The sequence below is a fragment of the Lycorma delicatula genome, chromosome 3 (assembly GCF_047948215.1).
Source record: "Lycorma delicatula isolate Av1 chromosome 3, ASM4794821v1, whole genome shotgun sequence".
Classification (NCBI taxonomy): Eukaryota; Metazoa; Arthropoda; class Insecta; order Hemiptera; family Fulgoridae; genus Lycorma; species Lycorma delicatula.
This window is the reverse complement of record NC_134457.1, coordinates 61,948,913-61,957,043: the sequence shown is the minus strand read 5'-3', so window position 1 is coordinate 61,957,043 and position 8,131 is coordinate 61,948,913. Positions and strand designations below refer to the sequence as shown.

At 31.3% G+C, this 8,131-nt stretch overlaps 1 long non-coding RNA gene across 1 annotated transcript; it reads right to left on the bottom strand.

Moving 5' to 3' along the window:
* Window positions 1-2,241: 2,241 nt before the first annotated feature.
* LOC142320897 (uncharacterized) lies at window positions 2,242-4,326 on the bottom strand. The gene is made up of 2 exons (XR_012755502.1): window positions 4,078-4,326; window positions 2,242-2,543 (listed from the first exon to the last, which is right to left on the bottom strand). It is a non-coding gene; the product is annotated as an uncharacterized LOC142320897 (long non-coding RNA).
* Between the last annotated feature and the right edge of the window lie 3,805 nt (window positions 4,327-8,131).

The following is an 8,131-nucleotide window of genomic DNA, read 5'->3' as shown; positions in this document are numbered from 1 at the left end:
GTAGATTTTTGAATATGAAGATTCTTGAATGTCGATTCTTCAAATTGTAGATTTTATCCGCGTTCCTGGTAAATTAAATGATGAATTCTTAAAAAATGTAGATTATATATATCCGGCCTGGGGACCAAAAATATATGTCGAAATAATATCCGCCTTGGTTAGGGTAATTACTCTATGTATTTATCACTGGTTCAAATAATAAATAAATTTAGATATTTATCACTTCATAATTAGACATGAGCCTTTAATATTTGAATGAAAATATAAGATTATATATAAGTGTATATAAATGCCTTTTAATGATTTCATAAACGATACATTTTTAAGAGCATATATAATATTTTGTAAATTTGAACCGTGAGTTCATGAAGGCTGGTGGAAGAACTGGAAGAAGACTGCCTGAATGTTGTGCAGAGCCGGCTTATATAGTGTGCATGGAGCGGCTGAATCGTCAGGAGCCGAGTGCATCCGAACGGAGCTGTGTGAACTGTACGAAATTGAGTGCAGTCGATTGGAGCCGAGTGTGAACTGATAGAAAGACCTATAAAAAAGTCTTTTTTAAATAAATTTTTAGTAACATGCTGCACCGAGTCTGAATAGATAGTACTGCTTGCGATTGCCTCTAGTCAACCTCCGTCTACTTATGGAATTCTCGCGTGCCGAGAAAACATGGTTACCTCAGTAAAACCGTAGATGAGCTAATGATACAACGGATTCTGGCCCATTGCGGAATCTAAAGAAATGAACAAGCGGATCGCCTTGCGCGGGTGGGTGCATGCCAAACATAGCCCATCCTCCCTATTTCATTGCGTAGTACGAAACCAATAGTAGTGTGCAGTGCTATCATGGAGAGAGCAAGAGCAGCAAATTTTAGAAATTGTGGTGACAAATGCTGGGTGTCAATACTCAACCCTAAAAAACGACCTCCACTGACTCTACCTAGAGCGGTAGCAGCGGGCATGTTTTAGGCTAGCCACTAGACACGATTAATTGCGAAACCATCTAAACAGAATACGAGTGACTGAAACTTCACAGTCCGTCCTATGCAATGAAGAAGAAATTACAGCCGATAATATATTTGTATGTCCGGCAACTTTACCTATGACTGATAACAGTCATGATGATATGGCGGCTGTATATTGGGCTGTGAGGAATAAAATTGCGGAAATGCCTACTCTGGCGTACAAAATTTATAATTGTTATAATTATAAAATAAAAAATAAATTTGTTTAATGTTCATATTAAATATTTAAATATAAATGCTTGAAGATACAAATATAAAAAATAACTTAAAGAGAATTATGTTAGGTGACATTTTTGTACATGATGAATGTGGTACAGAAAATTCTATAAAATGTTTTAATTAATATTATTTAAAATTCATCGAAAATTGTTCGAATATTGCTTATGTAAAAAAAAAACATTTAATTGTATTTTAAATAAATGGGTGGGGAGAGTTTTTAAAGCTTTGACAGTTTATTAAATATGGAAGTAGAATCATATTAAGTTGCTTTCTTGTGAGCGTTAGGTATTGTGTTGAGTTACTCGAGAACATAAACGGCAATCTATCAACGTCTCTATAAACTATCTTATAATATTTCAGCTATACATTTATATTTGTTGAATTTCTCTTTAAATATTTGAAGTACCTGTTCTTCAGATTGGCAAATGCCGATGTTTTACGTCTTTTACAGATAAAAATACTTATAATAGTATCTGTCAAAGTACCCACATTGCTAGTGTAGAGTATTCCGATTTATTTTTTTGTAGGGTATACCTCATAGTTACTAAGTGACCGACTTTATTGAATCTAAAACCCGGGAACGTACCGATTAACTACCGGTAATGTTACTAACTCTAGTCGATCTGTGCAATGAACGGAGTAAATAAGTCGCGCGTAACGCAGATTTACCAGTAACTACAGGTAGATTTATACCTGAATATTTACGTACATGTTCTGCGTATAAAACGCAGATATTCCTAAGTAATGGTAAACTTGCTCCTCACTAAAGTTTGTAAGACGATAAGGGTGATAAGCGATAAAATATACGGTTCACCGGAGAAGACAAACTATTTCTCTTTCAATCTTTGCAAATGCATTAGATGTACTCGAAAATTACCCAAAACGATCGACGGTTTTATTCCGTCTAACGACGGCGGACAGCTCACACCTGTTTCAGCTGCGGAATAAGGTGTGGAAATAAAGAATAAAGGAAAAAAGTAATAATATATATACAATAATATTTTTGAAATCAGATATTTTTATTATTCTTATTATTAGTAGTAGATATAATTTTCATAATGCATATTTTATTAAATATAATTTAATGTTTATTTTTTTATTATACAAGGTAAGAGAAAATTGATATCGTGTACTAATCATCATTATTCTTTCAATAATCCGATGGTTATGGATTTTTCTTCTTTTTCATTTTAAGATATAAGCTTTGATAAATTAATTCGTCCACCAGGGTATGTTAGACTTAAATTTGGTGCAGTAACGCTTAATATTGCAGCCATTAAAATAATACAAAAAATGTAAACTGGAAAAGATAACGTATACAATTAAAACATTTAATACTTATCACATTATATATATATATATATATTTAAAAATGCAAAAAGACAGAACCATCTCGGTGGAGTATTAATATCAGTATATCGATTGGAAATTGCTGTTCTGGCCAAACCTGAATTTTTTTGTCTCACCTGACAAAAGAGATATTGCTCTTTTATTGTGATAATGCGCTTGCCTACACGTTTTGGTTTTTTCTGCCAAAATCAATGACACACGCTTTGCATTGCTTATACACGCGCCATATTTGCCGTATTACCTATTTATTGTTTAATAAAAGATTAAATAAGTAATTACTTAAGTAATAAATAATTACTAGCAGTGATTACTTCCTTTTAAGAATTTTCGATTGACTCTATCTTAACTCGAGAAAAAAACAAAAGGAAGGGGAAGTATAAAAAAATCTGAAGCCGACAGTGAAAATCTGACTTCATATTCTGAATCAGATACCAAAAATAATACCAGAAAGAATTGTTTATGTATAAAATCACAGTTAACCAATGTTATTGATTTTTCAAGGAACCTAAAAATCACGTAAAGAATAAATTCACGGCAACAAAATTTTGTTAATTTGAAACAAGTTGCGATCAATTTGATATTTTATGAAAACAAATAAACTTTTAAATATTCTCTTAATATTTGTATTTAAGGAAAATTTAAAATGAATATTTCTTATTTTTCTACAAAATATTATAAGCGTATATTTAATATTATTATCATTAATAGAAATAATTCCACAACTATTTGGAATTTTGAAAGAAAGTATAGCTCTAATATGGTGGAAGGTGTATAAGAAAGTTTTTTTGCATAGATGAATAGAAAATGTTACTTCACAGAAGACACTTGCGATGAAGAAATCCGATATTAGTTGGAGATTTCCAGTTTTGCATCTAGAAGAAACTATTGGACCTGGTACATTTTTAACGTATGCTGTACAGAAAATTTGTCCATGAATCCAGTATTCAAATTCGTGTACCTTGTTCTTCTGTAAGGAATCGTAGATTGTTTTCTGTGATTGAGATTCTCATCTATCATCTAGTAAGCGACGTAAAGAAGTAAATTTAAAAGTAAAATTACGAATTAATATGCTCATGAGCCTCATTTTTATATGTAAAAATAATATACACAGGTTTTTAATTAGTCTAATTCCTGATTTTTGTTCTACGCGCACTATTAGCAGACAATAGTCCTTGAATCATTCTACTGAACCGCAGAAATAAAAAATAAAAGTTATTATTAATTTGAAACTTGTATTTTAACAGAATGGGGATCTATGAAAACAGCTAAAAATCTATTAATATTATTGTAATAATACTTCTTTAAGAAGATAAAAATAATTGTAAATATTATTTCTATATGCCTAATAAAATTAGGCAAGTAGATGAGGGTTTTTTATTTTTATTATTTTTTTTTTAATTAATATTTTTAATAATTATTAAATAATTAACGTATATAAAGAATTATAATAATTTGCTGTTTATGTAAATACACTACTAACTTACTTTAATTGAAAATTTCATGTTGTTTCAAATTTAGAGAAAAGACTTTAAACGTAATAAGTTAATAAGACAACTTAATAAGCTTAATTAAATTACTCGACTGAGCCGATCTATGTAATCGGTAACATTTATATAAAAACAGACTACGGGAGAAGGACTTTGTTGTGATTGATTCATCATCCCTCCCCACTACTACCATATTTTATAATACTGCATCGGGTGAAAATAAAAGTAAATAATTGGTATCATTAATCTAAAATCTATAACTTTTTTACTCACCTCGTTTAATGTTTCTTGTTCAAATATATACAGTTGCAACTAAACAATACCTTTACGTTTTTATAATTTGTAAACAAACTGAATAATAACAAATTACACCATAAGGCATTGCCATAACAGTATGTGAAGTGATGAACTTCCACTACAAGCGCGACTTTGTATTCATAAAGTAGTTTAAAATTGATGTCAGTCATTCATTTTATTTCAACTATTAATTATTATAGTCGAATTTGTGTTCCGTTGATTATTCCCATGGTATTAAAAAAAATCGCAAAATCCCGTGTAGATCCCAGAATATTCTTCTTTGCACTATGTTCTAGGGACACCGTTTTTACAAAAGCGATCTGAAAAAGTTTTGAACTAGATTTATTCATGAATTTATTTACTCGGTTAATTCTTTGCGTACACTCATGAATTCTTTCACAGATCATGTTAATAATAACAATAATAATTTTAGTAAATTACTGTAAATTGATTGCAGGAATTGTGCTTTTATGTTAATGAATTTAGAAGAAGTGAGCTTAAAGTAAATAAGTGCCATAAATGGAATTTACATTGGTAATTACAACGGAATTTTTAAAAGCCAGTTCTGATTGAAAGTATTATATTTAAAATATTTGTGGGTTTAGAAATTATTTTTTTAACAAGGGATAAGTATTAAAATTTAAAAAAACACGACTACCGAAAAAACATTGCTGATAAACATTGCTGTTTAATATAGGATAATTAAAGAGCATGCGGGTGACAATTTTTTATATAGTAACAGTATATCACAATTTTTTGTTTTTCAAATTTTTTAAATTAGTTTAAACTTTAATAATAAATAAATATATATATACAAATATATACTTGTTATTAATACCTAACGCCGGTCTCGATCCACCAGCAGCTTCGGTGATGCCACGAGCTATTAGGAAAGGGCTAGTTTTAGAAAAATCACCGTCCTTCTTTATGACTAAATATTTTGGTACTGGACCATTATTCTTTGGTCTAAACTTACGATTTTCCATCTTCTTTTTCAGAACTATAACCTCTTCCTTATCACTAAATTCTACACTCTTCCTTCTCTTCGCCTGCGAAGACTTTCCAGAGGAGGGTTTTACGAGGACCCTCGCCACGGTTGTTGTGGAAAGTGAAAAATCCATAGCTTATGTTGTCGCCAGTCGACATGTCACAAGGTTCGGGTGGAGAGTCGGTTGGGCGTGCCCCGGATCATAGACCCTGCCTGGGTTCCCCCAGTCCGTCGTCTCCCACAAATTAACTCGGGCCGGGGAGTAACTCGAGCCTGCCTGACCCACGATACCGACATCCCAGGGCTCGCACGTAGCAGTAAGGGCTCCGATACCTTACTCATGGGACAATCCCTGCCAAGAACCGAAGCGAGTGGACATCGCAAGACTATGGTAGAGCAAGCTCACAGCAGCCCACCCTCAACCCGGCTCCACAACCGAGAAGAGTGATAGGCACTACCCACCGGTCCGCACATCACCAAGCCTCGGCAAACAGATCATAGTCAGGTCATGACTGACCATGATCTGTGTTTTTTTTTGTGTTGTACTATGTGTTGCAACTTGTATTCAATTTATGTTAATTCGGGAATCTGCTGATAAGACTTATTTGTCTTATTGGAACCCTAGAGTGTAAAATTATGCGAAAATATATAAGTAAATAAAATTATTATTATTATTATTATCATGGTTTGCTTAGAAGGTGTCAATTTGGGTTCAGGAAGGCTCTGGGTGGAAATTAATTCTTTTCAAATTTATCTAACTATATAAACGGGAATATTGATAAGGAAAACTATATTTTAATCTTGTTTATTGATTTTTCTAAAGCATTTTATGTCCTTTCTCATTCAGTATTATTGAGGAAGCTTAAAAAATTCAGGGTAGCTAGACGTGTGCTAACTTGGTTTCAGTGGTATTTATCTAACAGGAATTTCTGTTTAAAATTAGTAAAAAACTGAGATATAAATTTCATATAGATTCCGGAGTCCCTCAGGGGTCAGTCTTAGGAGCTTTGTTATATTCAATTTGTGTAATTGGTATCGATATATTTTATAAATATTGTAAGTTATATCAGTTCGCTGATGATGTTGCTTTAGTCATAGAAAATGCGTCCTACGAACGTGCTGTATTTCATATGCAAAAAGATCTTATTGCACTGTTACGCTGGGCTCATGATCAAAGCTTAATTAATAATTAAAAAAGGATGGCTATAAACACATCGTTGCCCAAAAAATCAGTAATTAAATAAAAATTGTTTTTAAAACGCATACTCGTATTTGTTTGCAAAATTACGCACCTTCCTGCTACTGCACTGTAGTAGCTTATAAATCTGAAAGTAAGTATTTAGGCATTATTATTGATTAATTTTTTACTTAGTATACGCAAATTAATGTTAATTTGATCGATTGCGTAGTATAGATTTAAAATGTATCATCTACACTTTCGTTTCCCTAATTATGTTTTACACATTATGTGCGTCATTCATAAGATATGGTATTACTGCTTGGGGACTTGCTGAGGATGATTACTTAAATGTGATCCTTTTCATTCAAAAACAAGTAATTAACCTACTCTAATAGCCTATAACAACAGACATATTCCAACAAATATCCGAGATTTTCATAGAATCAGCAGAATTCTATCACCCAGAGGACTGCTGTATAAAATATTATTAATTTTTCAAATCAAATTAAAAAAAAAATAAAAGATATGAACCATGAAATTCGTAAAACTCCCGGCCTCATAATACGTGTGGCTATCGTACCTTGTCATATATTATCCTAAAACTTTTCTCAGAATTGCCACCGGGCACATTAAATTTCATTTCTACGAAGAAGTTGAAGGATGGCTTTCTTAAATTTTATTTAACCGTTTAATTTATTTAAAGTAACATGAAGGAGAGAACTGGAAAGCACAATATTAATGTTTATGAAAATAAGGAAATTGTTTATTTGTTTTGTTTGCGTAAATTAATCATAAGTTATGAGTTTTGTTTTATTTTTCAATGAAATTATTTCTGTATTTTGTTTTAACTCTGTATTTATTATTAAATGGGAACCCCTGACAAACTGCTGTGTCAGTTTAGGGGCGTCTATAAAATTGTAAAATGAATGAAATAAATAATTTAAAAAACTATTATTATCTATTAAAAGAAATTATATGTACTTGTGGTGATGTGTCATTTCTGAATTTGGTAATCTATTTCCCTTGTTTTTTGTGGTGCAAAGAACAGTTAAATTTTAAGAAATTTTGTATAAAACGAGCTGAATAATTTGGAAGAGTAAAGTTTTTCCTTTGAGAATGTCGACCATATATTTAACCTCCAAAAGCTCGTTTCACAAAGTTCTACTGAATGAATAATATATCCAAAAAAATTAAGATGCGCAATATTAGCTTGCATGCTAGAAAGGGTTGTTGCTTCATATATATTATAATAATAAAAAATCAAATTTATCATTCAAAGTTCTATTCGTAATAATGTTAGGTCTATGTAAATCAAATTAAAGAAAATTACTGTCATTAAACAAATAACTCTGTTTTTCTACTAAATAATACGAATATTTATATTCTTTACATGCTGGCGACCAATACTAAAATTACCGGCTGAAATATGCGTTTTACAAATACTGAATTTTTTTATGTTTTCGTCATTCTGAGCTCCAAAAAAAGAGCAAAAATCAACAAGCAGTATGTACGAGTATAAACAATCCGATTTGAATTTCAAGTTATGTACGAAATATATGAGTGGATATCTGATTTTAAATCTTGTC